At 35.6% G+C, this 12,249-nt stretch overlaps 1 protein-coding gene across 1 annotated transcript in view; it reads right to left on the bottom strand.

The window, feature by feature from the left end:
• LOC115447622 (alpha-2Da adrenergic receptor) overlaps positions 1–10,889 on the bottom strand; it is a 386,941-nt gene extending 376,052 nt beyond the window's left edge. Inside the window, exon 1 of the mRNA XM_037440030.1 lies at positions 10,733–10,889. The gene's annotated coding sequence lies outside the window, so the exon portion shown is untranslated. The remainder of the gene's footprint in view (positions 1–10,732) is intronic.
• Between the last annotated feature and the right edge of the window lie 1,360 nt (positions 10,890–12,249).

Below are 12,249 nucleotides of genomic sequence, written 5' to 3'. Positions count from 1 at the left end.
TGCCGTGATGTTATAACGATGTCTCTTACCTGACCACTGTAAATAGGTACTAACCGAGTATATCATACTATTTCGTCCTTGGTAGCTAATTTTTGCAAGGCAAGGCGATATGGACGAATTAATTTGAAATTTAATGCTTATATTACTAGAGTAATAATCGAATAAGCGTCTAAATGATATACGGACATAATCTAATAACTTTTAAATCGACTATAGAACTTTTAATCAAAAGGATAAAAAGTGGTCTTGGTCGATTTGACCTAACTCTGTAAAATTGTATCTGAATCCATTCAATGATTTATATTACTTCAAACAATAACCGATCATTCACATTAATAATAGCTCTAAAAATTAAATTTAGCAAGATAGTGAAATCATGCCGACACGCCCAGTTACAATTCCGACTCTAAAACAATATAGATAGAATAGATATTATCTACTCCACTATCACAAAACATCTTCTCACTATACCAATCTGACCCAGTCCCAAATTAACATGACATTATTTCATCTCACACAATAACTGACCCATCTCGAAAACAAAGAATAATTAATTTCAGGCGCGTGCCAGCCCTATTGGCAAGTAGGCCGGTTGACATCTGGGCACAATAGCGGAGTAACAAGGATGTATTGATCGTGCAAACATGCAGACAAACATTGTTAGGGAGTTTAGGGCATGCTTTAGATAAATAACTAATTTGTACTATTTATAGCTGCCTCGGTGGCGTAGTTGTACTGCATGTGCGGTACGGCAGCGCTCTGAGGTCCTGGGTTCAAATCCCGGGTCGGGCAAAGTGACGTTTGCTGCTCAGTGTCAGCCCGGAGTCTTGAATATATGCCCGATATGGCGATAGGCTCATCCCCTATCACTTTATGGGACGGAACATACTTGGTGAAAAGTGGGTGCCCTGGTTGCGTCTCTGCCTCTATCTACGGAGGTATATCCGTTTTTTTGCAATCACGAGGGTTCTAAAGAAGAACAGTTTTGACGGCCGTAGAATAGGAGATTTTTATACTCTCTTACCTATACGGCAATCGGAGCTGTCCTTCGAAAAGAACGCCCGTAATTGAAAATAGACGGATTTGCCTGTAGACGGAATATGGCCCACTGACCTTACTCAAGATCTGATCCCAACTTCCACAAGTTTCAAAACTGAATACTACGTAAATACAAAGACTTTCAATAAAACAGCCACACCACAGAAACACCATAATTATATTACAAAGAGTAAATAGCCAGTTTGAACGTGTAATTCGTATATTTATACGAACGAGCACGTCTGCGAGCAATACTTCATACTTATCTTAATTTCATTTTAACCAAGACTAATTGCTTTAAAAAAGACATGAAATGTTTTTATGGGCATTTTTGCATTATTGTAATTGAGTCATATTTCTAGTGAGTTTATGTTCTACAAATGTTAGCAGTCAAAGTCACTTTGGTTTTATGGAAATATGAATTCTCAAGTTTAGGTCCTAATTTCTATGTGAGATATTCAAATGCAAAAAAATACTACCTAGTTCCCACCAAAATATAGCTATATAGATAATAATTATAAAATAAATATTCAAATTAATAAACAGATATCAAATATAAGAATATAGATCAACGTTATTGGCTGTATGATTTAAGATTCCTTTGCATTCTCACGCGGGAAAACAATTGTTTGAATTTCGAACACAAAATTAATACCAACATTATAATAATCAAAATGCCATTGTAGACGCCACATTTCAATTGAAACTTCAAATTTATATACCTAGGTCTGTATTTAGTGCTAATGTTTTACTAAGAAACTATTCAGTCATGAGAATTTGTAATAAATTACTAGGCACTGTCAACTCGGCGCCTTCGCGTCGGCTGGAATTCCATTCCACAAATTTCAACCCATAATCTCTGTGGTAATTTCAGTGACTGTTTAAACTTGAGTATAAAGATCATACTGAGAATAAATAGCACCGTTTTTGTACGCTCGACATGGTCCTTATTATAAGTTAGGCCTAAAGTAGATTACTGTATGAACAAAGTCTATTTTATACAAAAATGGAAAAGTTTGACAAGTTCTAAGTTTAATTCTTTAATTCGGCTATGTAAAATTAAATGCTTAAGTTGCCAAGTTGCGTCTCTGCCTAATCCTTTCGGGTAAAATCGTGAGCTTATATACAATTGATGACAACCAATTTTTGAGATTTGGCAGGCTTCTTTATTCTGATCCAGTTTTACGCAACGTCTAATCGTGACTATCATAAACACGTATCTCCTTAACGGGTAGGCAGTAACGTATAAGCTAAAACTAACCATCCATTTACCGACATAAAATCTTAACCGAACAAAGTCTTCCTTCGCAAGACTTTTTATAATCGTTATTTATGTTGTGAGAGCATCGTATCGTGCTTACCCCCGTACAGATTGATACCCCGCGATAAATCACCGGCGCCGTAAGCCGGCTCAGGGTCCGCAATCTATTTGTCAAGGTCAAATCCCAATCTTCTAAATAGGTCACTCGGGCTAATTACGGACCTCGTGGGATTTTTAAAGCCCTGGATTTTGGACGGTGTTTTCTAGTTGAGAGGGTTGACATGTTGTAGGGGTGATGGTCAGCGGCAGTTTGGGTTTGATTCTTGCGCAGTTTATGTAGTGGATATATTTTCAATACGATTAAATTTGAAATCGATTCCCGTAAAACTCTTTAGTAGTTATAATGTAGGTAAAATAAGTAACTTTTCCATAGCTAGAATAAGTAGAATTCCTTCCACTCGATAATTCTTAACCCTTTTTTAAAGCCAGGCACCGCACCTACAATTTTAGTATTATTTAACACATACGGCCAGAATCGTCGAATCAATCTTTTCCCAAAGATTATTTTATCTTATTATGGCTCTTCTTAAACTTCAGGTGATCTTGCAAATTTAACGTTTTCTCTCATTGCCTTATGTACTGCTATGTCCATTGTTTGCTGGTGGTAGGATATATCTTATCCGCTCGGATAGCGACCATCGACCAAGGTTTTATTCCCGCCATCACTATGGCGGGACACTTCCCACGTAAGTGTATCGCTTTCCAGAATCCTGTGTATATCCAGTTCCATCAGGCCAACATAATTCCGTCGACTGCCGAAGGGGTAATCATCTCTCATCAGTCGACGTTCTATTGGACCCCACTCCACTTACCATCAGATGCAGTGGGGTCGTATTGCTGTGCACGTAAAAAAAAGTAAAGAATGCCTACATTCTCCAAACACATCGGTTACATCGGCCTGTGACAGAAACTTCATGTTATACAAACTGGCACGGCTCCGCCAAACACAGATTCTACGCCTTTTGGCACGCCATCAACGTTCAGGTCAATTTGCAACAGACTTGTTCCAACAGCGCTAATCAATCGACAGACGTTATAAATGCTAACAGAATCACTGTCACTTCTTTAACTGCGAAACTGATCATTTGAAGCCTAGTAGACAGAAGTTTTTCAACAGGATTTCGACAGGAATGCATTTTCTGGGATAACACGAAATTTCTAGAAAAATTACATAATAAGTAACTGGTGTCAACACGCTTTCAGGATACAGTTTGATGGTTTCTATCATCCAATAGTAAAAATGTTTGGATTAGTTTTGTATTGGTCAATTGACTTTTTTAAATGTTTCTACTTAAGCAGATTCTATAATTAGCTTCTAGAAGCGTCGCTGCTCGAAATAGTTACGAATAGACAATGTAGGATCACATCATATTCCACTGAATTCATGTTTTATTTTTCTGCGCTCCTTCTCTATAGGAACATTTACTACTCCAAATCTCACATTGCTTCGGACGCGCAATGCTTTTTAAAAAGGGTACAAAGTGTTATCATCATGTATTAATATACTCGTATAGATTTGTACTTGTTAGATGCACACGAGCGTACCGACTAGCGTTTGAAATGACATTTAACTTGTAAAGCAACGACTTCAAACCTTATTTTTACCTTTAGATGAAGACTTGCATAACTCGCGATAACTTCGGTAAGCTATTTTTATCGCGTAAACAATCATGGCAAGCTGACTTCTGCTAATTTGAAACTTGTCGGACGTGAAGCAAACCACATGAGTATACAACTATTCAAATATTGACCCTAGCATAAATGCTTCTAGAATATATTGCTGCAAGAACATACTAGCCTAAACAGCATTACGAGTCCTGTGGGGTACTAAAACCATTTTAATGCTAACGGTTATCACAGCTATGCCCCGAAGTACAGACACATTAGCAGTTGACGGCAATACGGATTAGAATTACAATAAGTATTAAGACATTCTTACAGAACAGCTGTTATAACGCGTATAATCGTTGAACATTACACCTTCAAGTTAAATATCCGAAGTTCTTCTTACCCACTTAAACTAAAGGTTGCTTTTAGTCAAAAGATTTCTATAGAGAGCATCTTAAGTAAGCTAAAAGTAAGATTTTTCCACCTTTAAAACAAGCGATAATTCATAAATAAAACACATATAATTTTAGAAAAGTCAGAGGCGTGTCCTCGGTATTTGAACCTCCGGACGTTCCCAACACACCCAACTAGGCTATCGCCGCTTAGAACCTTACTCAGAACAAAAACAGCAACATACCTATAGCATTGTCTATAGATGTACCAAATAAGCTCTAGCACCAGTTGCATCCCTGTCAACCCCAGCTTACGTTAAGCTAAAAATTCCAAGCACGGCAAAACAAAGCTGGTTAAATAAAAAATCTCTCTCATACAGATGTAAGTTTAAATAAGAAGCGAGCTCCAACTGAAATGGAATGAATAGCAGGAGCAGCCGGGATAATTCGGGATTAGGTCCGACGTAGCTGGGATGCAACAGTATTGCAAGTTAAAACTATATCTCAGTTTCTTATTGTTCACGAGCACAATAATCTGAACAGGAAATTGAATCACATAAATTATGAATTGCTTGTTTTGGCTCACAGCACCGTCCAAGTAGAAATTTGCAGTAAAAAGTAGATCATAGCATTTTCATTGGTGAAAGAATTTTAAGAATCATATCTTATTCAAAGATTACCTCCTACTCGCAAACTAAACTTCTTTATGTTAGTTTAAATAATCTCACTTCTTACTAATATTATAATGGGTAAAGTTTGAGAAGATGTTTAAACTCTTCGATATTTGGATGTCTTATTTTTAAGGGCACGACGTAGTCACCACGCTGTACCTAGTGGTAAGTAGAGTGGGGTTCAGATAGAATGCTGACTAACAAGAGATGTTTATCCCTCGCAAGTAGACATCATTATGCTGGACAGTTAAAACTGTATGTACATAGACTGATTCCGTTATGCGGTACACGACAAGTAAAAAAAAAATGCCAAATTTTATCCAAAGACCGGACGTACAATTTTGATAAATTAGTTTCACGAGTCAGTTTCTGTACACCCAGCATCCTCAGACGTTAATCTTCTCTAAAATCACCCCTAGAAAATCAGAGAATTCAGCGATGAGACAGGTATTGTACAATCGCTTTATATATTTTTATAAAGCTGAATTTGTATGGATACTGTTCAATCCATTTCTATGTCCATGGATTTATTTGTTCGATGCATGAATATTTTTTTATTACAATTGGCATGTATTCCATTTTTAATTATAAAGTTTTCCATATTCGAATTATTTGATAGCCTAACTCACTTAAATAAACAGTGGATGGGAATGAAACACAAATTCTAGTCATTTAACAAAAATTTTATACTGTTTATCAACGTTTGTGTTTCATCGAGCCGGATATGAATAAGTTGTTTATAAATGTGTGTTTTATGTATAAAAAAACTTTTTACCAAAAATATTTTGGTCCTTCTAACCGGATATAAATTTAAAAACACAATTGTACATATAATCCATAGTCCACTTGTTAAACCATAAATCAAAATTAATATTAATAATACTGAGACCAGTTGCATAAACTCACGCATTTATCCTTTGACGGTTACGCAGAAAGGTAATTACTGCATCCCACACTGAACACATATACAAATAGAGTTTTTACCTGTCATCTCCTTATCACCTTACTTGTCATGTACTAACAATATAGTTGAGAAAAAATTACGTTATTTACAAATCTCTAAGCTAGCTAGTATCTGGATATTACTGTACCCAACCCCATCTCACCTGAAACCATCCCCTATCATAAGACTAAAAATCATTCACATTTTTCTGCACTGTAGTACCCTGTTGCTTTGAACAGAGCATTACCCTGAGGTCAATTACATCCGGTTTCACTTAATATCGGACGGTGGCTTCCTTTACCCTCCCTGGTCCCTCGATGTAAAACTAAATGGATTCTCAAATCCCCCAAAGCCTTCGCAGTACAATAGCCTTGATACTTGACAATGTGGAATGTAATTAAATAGATTATTGTTGGAATTTGTGAAAATTGAGTTTTTTGGGTGTGTAATCCCATCGTTAGTAAGCAAGGGAAGAAAAATTTTGAAGATGATGATTATGTTAAGCCAATGTGTTTTTTATACATTGGAGATAAGAGGTCGTCTAAATTAGGTTACGTGGTTGAAATAAAACTATTAACAGACTTTATTGCGGTTATTTGAAACCAAAAACTAGACATGAACGGATAGCATCAAGCATTTCCTCTTTTAGGGGTAGGCAGAGGTGTAACAGTCACATTTTCCTTGTCAAAAGGTACCTATTACTATTAACCGGGCACTATGCTAAACTTCAATCTGACCTTCAAAATCAATTTACTCAACACCTAATATCAATTTACTCAACACGAGCCAGAAATCTAGACTAGAAACAGTCGCACCATGTACGCAATGCTACCAAAATAGTCAAACAGCCTGACCAATTATATTAAAATCTCGTAAGCTAACATTTAACATGGTGAAGAAGAATCTTTTATTTTGAAATCCGATGCAATTTTATTTATTTTTTGAATGAGAATTAAAAAACGCGCACCTACGGCGAACAAAAGAGGCGGACTAATTAAATTTGAAAAGATAATGCTTTTCCACACAAAGCATTGAATATACGCCCTACATATGTGATCCAAACAATACTAATAGACTTGGTTGGACGTTACATAAAGAGAACCATGAGATATAACCTTCTTACGAGATAAATACGAACCCTTCACCAGTCTGGCAAAAATACTGATGATCACCAGATTTATACTTTAAAACTTGTTTTAATATTTTTGTACTTGATTCCTTTGTGCTACGATCAAGCCCTGGCTTGTCTAAGAACACAAATGCATGGTTTCAAAGGGGCGGCATAACTGTATCAACTGGCGACAGAAATCATCTGTCAGTCGATACTATCTGGACTCTTCTTCACTAATCAGTGCAGTGGGATCATTTTGCCATGAACATATAAAAAAATACCCGGCGAAACAAACTCAGCGCTACTTCAAGGCTAGTAGCATAACTGTATCTTTGTAATATCATGACGACACACCATTCGAGATATTTTATCCACTTGGGTTGCTTCCGATATTTGAATATCCACCGCTCGCCGAACGACGTGCTTTGAAGCTACCACTGAAATATTCAGGTAGGTTTTATTCCGTCAGCAATACTATGATTGATCTAAATTTTATATCAGTATATTTGTACCATTTTCTTGCGATGATTTTTAATAATTTTACATACGAGGCAAGTGGCGTAGTTACAGGCGCGGGGCAACTACCGCTCTGAATTCTCAGGTTAGAATCCCGAGTCAGGAAAATGAAAAATTTTGTTTTTCTGTTTAGTATGCCCGGAGTCTGGAAATTATGGTCAGTATAAACTCGCTTGTAAGAAGGAACAATAGGTTGAAAACTGGGTTCCTTTGCACCGCTGCCTACGTCTCAGGGATGAGAGGCTTTATGTTTATGTATATATGTGTGTAACTCTTTACATATTCTAGACAAATACGTCTAAAATAAGACTTATTCGTTCTACCTCTGTAACTTACACTGTAACAATGACTTATTTATTTCTTTTAGCAGTGTACAAGCATAGTTGGGCTATGATTGAGAAAACCAAATAAAATACAGGGGACAGGACATCTAATTTCTACGATAACAGCCGTATCGTGGATGTTCTCAGTACGATAATCGAACCGGTGGCCTCACGTTTACAAGTCATCGCCCACTACACAGAGGATGACCATCTATGCATGTTAATGTGAAATATTAGATAATTAGGTCTCTGACGTTCAGTTGTTCACCGCAAAGTGTGATATTTCATACTACTACTGTTTTTGAGATAACTATAATAGAATATAATAATATTAGCCCTGTGCCCGGGCCTTTACTACTGAGAGGGGTTTGGCCTTAGTCCACCATGCTGGCCTAGTGCGGATTGGCAGACTTCATAGTATTATATTTATTCAGGACATTCTCTATGCGTACCAAGAATTGCATATACTCGTAAATCCGTACCAGTCTCGCATTTACTCCCAACATACAAAAACTTCGCAAACTTTCGCATTAATACTATTATAGTGAGATAAGTTTTGCTCGCGTCTCCGCCTGCGTCAATTTTCTTTAGAAAGTCTCAAACCAAATAAAATGATCTACTTAGGGTACATATTTCATTTAGGGATAGTGAGCCTTCCAATTATGATTTTTATACAAAATTTTATTCAGATATTACACGAATAACCTTCATAATACCAATGTATAGATCAAAGATATTATAAAAATATTACAGCCAATATAATGTCGATTTAACTTAATTAATATAAAAGCAATAAAGTTACCATCACACGTCAAATTAGCTACAATATAGATACTTTTTCTTTAGTCGAGAGCTCCTTTGTAGTAATAGAATTTTAGGTCAGCGGAAATACCTCCGCAATTATTATGAAATTCGTTGAATTCTGTAACAAGCTACTTGTGTACGGTATCTTAGCCAAAATAGTTTAGCTAAGAAACAAATAATTCATTGGGAAACCTTTTTTTGTAAATATACATTTATTAATTACTAGCCTCTGCTCATGATTTCACCTACTTATAAGTCTATTCCCAGAATAAGTTTGCGATAGCACTAGATAATATAAAGCTTTTTAATTGTGTAAATATTATCTGAATTTTATTAGTAAAGAAGGCGTAAGAAAAGAGTTTAAAAAAAATACCCATCAGCTCATACATTATCCTCACAATACGATTAGAACTATATTGCTAATTATACAACCTGTATTCGTTTACTGACGCTTGGTGGCAGGAAAACACAAAACGGTGATAGTGGATAACCGTCCAGATCGACTCTCACTCTCACTCATCATTTAGAGTCAAACATGCAGTTGCTATCAAAAACTATAGCATAATATTTTTAACCGACTTCAAAAAAAGGAGGAGGTTCTCAATTCAAATATATTTTTTTGTTTGTTACCTCAGTACTTTAAACAAGTTGATTTTTTAATCTGAATAGTGCTCGTAGTTTCAAATAAGAAATCTAAAAGTTGTAGAAATATTTTTAATTTAAAGGCACTAATGTATGGCATTGCTCCTGAAAATTCTTTCAGTAATAAGAATACATTATCCCTTTGTACCACTGTCTAGGTTTTTAATCATGATAATATTAACTTAAACATAGGTGGGGCAGAAGCTAGTCTCGAGTATTTTACTAAGAATTTGACATATTACTAGATGAATACCTAGTTTGGATGTCAGATCATTAGTTAACATGATAACGTTGTAATTGCGATAAAAGTTGATGGGAAACTAAATTACATAGGTTCAAATCCATTATTTTTTTAAATGCCAAAATATGCGATTAAAAATTAGGAATGTAAATATCAAAATATATCCTTAGATTTTGTTAAATCGTAAATATTAAACTTATTTTAATAATAAGGGGCCAATGTTGTCACATTTCTTTTCTCGGTGAAATCCACGAAAACAAGCGCATCAAAGAAAAATTTATATCATTACGAAAGAATTATTAGAACTGGAAGTCATCATACGTTAGTGACAAGAAATGCAAAACCCTTATCATTCTGACATTTTGTTAAAATTGAACACAAAATATCCATCAATTTATAATGATAATAATTGAATACATTTTGAATACACGTCATGTAATTTCTATTGTTAATATTTTAAATAAAACATTATCAAAAATGTATAAAGGTTTTGAAATCGAATTATATCAGGTATCTACAGACATTAATCATTTAAACTCTTATAACAGATTTAATCAAACTGAATTTCGATGTTAATTTTGCGAACTTATCAATGTGCACTTAAAGTCATTGAATCCATTTAATTAATACGAATAAAATAAATAGTCTTACTTAAATATTTAATAAAAGAACCGCATATATTATTCAAAAAGATAATTTGCGGGTACACCAATATTTTACTTGACGATAGTAATGTAAAAACAATATAGTTTAAGTTTCAGTCGTTCTACATTTTCGACAGTGCAGTCGACGAATTGACGTCACTCCTGCACTTTGGAAAAATAAGACAATTTCACAATGAGCCCTCACCTACATTCTAGTTATGAATTCAAAAGACCTAATTTTTTAATGTGCAAATCAGCAACATCTCTAAAGGATTTACGCAAAATTTTCTCGAGTTTTGTGAACGCAAAAAAACTACATAATAGGCAAATTGATAATATATTTTTATATCACAACAAGGGCGCAATCTGCAGATGTAACCTACATACGGGCATTATTTACGAGCGAAGAAGACAAGAACTGCGGAGATCGCGAGTCTAAGGGACGTCTGGACACATACAGCGAGAAAAACATACTTACATACAACACAAACATCCAACGGCGCAACACAGGAAGGCACTACAACACAATACAACACGTTCAATACACTGAAATAATAACTTGACACAAATAATTTAATGTTAACACGATGTCGCCGCGGGAGAGCGTTTAGCGTGGACCGCACGCGAGAACGGCGCCAAAACGACTGGCCGGTCTGGAGAGTGGTGTTGCCAGCACGGGTGGCGAGAATTACCCGGCAAGATTGTGGGGAATTAGGGTTGCGGTTAATTATTAAGTTACGTGCCACTCGAGTTGATAAAATTAACTGAGAAAATGCTGGCACCTTTAACTAGTAATCTAATTATCGTTCGGCGTTATTGATTGAATTTGATGGGATAATTCGATTTCATTGTAATTAACATTTATTTTTAGAAACTGACTATATAGATTAACGTCAAGCTTGTGCTTATCGAACACAATATATATCCGAATATATTCATAACAGAGTATAAAATAAATAGTAGGTACTAAATCTTTTCCTTTCACTACATGTTATAAATATACCTCAACTGGTTTCGATTCACTGTTCCGCTTTAATCCATTTGTCAATTAATGTCCAAAATGTATGTAGGATAATTTAACGAGTAATCGAGTAGCTGGTATCAAGATCTTCTTTTGAACATTTAGTCAAACCTAGACATAACACACATCTCGGGGTTTGGAACCTACAAATCATACTTAGAACTTCACAACCTACATCGACTGATAAAACTATTCTCTATTTGAAGACAGTTATAACAACATCGTAACAATCATTTCAGCGACGTTTAAATCGAACACCAACTTTGAAAAATCCGGTAAATTTTCATAATTATTATCCAAAAACTCCCGGGAAAATATTGAACCCCAATAATCTCCGCAACCCGTACAATTAAGCGGAAAGCTGGCATCCCCGCACTGAGAAAATGGCGGGAAGTGGCGCCTGCGTGGACCCCCGCCGCGCCCCGCGCCGCCCCGGGCCACCCCGCCAGCGCCCGCGAAAACTTAGCCCAATCGAAGTGACGAATTAAGGCATGCATTCAACCACCCTCGTTTAATTGGTTAAAAAGTTTTTTCAACAAGATACAAAGAGTTATTAGATATTTTTATGTGGAAAGTCCAGTTTTCCAATAAAAATATCGAAGTTAACTTCCGGAAGTTTACTTTTGTATGTTTCCGGTGTGACTTGGTTAAATTGTGCAATTAACCAGTATGAAGTGTAATCTGTGATAGTATTACAAATTATAAATATTACATACATATATTTTTTATTCACGAAGAGCTGGGCAGTTGGAGTAACTATTGCCAAGTTTATATTATCTTTTCATAATGTGTAAAGCAATCCTATCACCATATCGAACAGAATGTGTAATCTTCAGTATCACGTCATACTCTTTTTTTTTTTTGAATGTCGGATACCTCATGTTAGTTTTTTCAAACTGAGAATCAATTTAAAAATATTTATTTTCCTGTTTGATGCGTTTTGTGTCGAAATTTCTGATCACTTGAAATCAGTT

The sequence above is a fragment of the Manduca sexta genome, chromosome 18, assembly GCF_014839805.1.
Source record: "Manduca sexta isolate Smith_Timp_Sample1 chromosome 18, JHU_Msex_v1.0, whole genome shotgun sequence".
Lineage (NCBI taxonomy): Eukaryota > Metazoa > Arthropoda > Insecta > Lepidoptera > Sphingidae > Manduca > Manduca sexta.
Note: the sequence above shows the minus strand (reverse complement) of the source record. Positions and strands in the feature narration are given on the sequence as shown.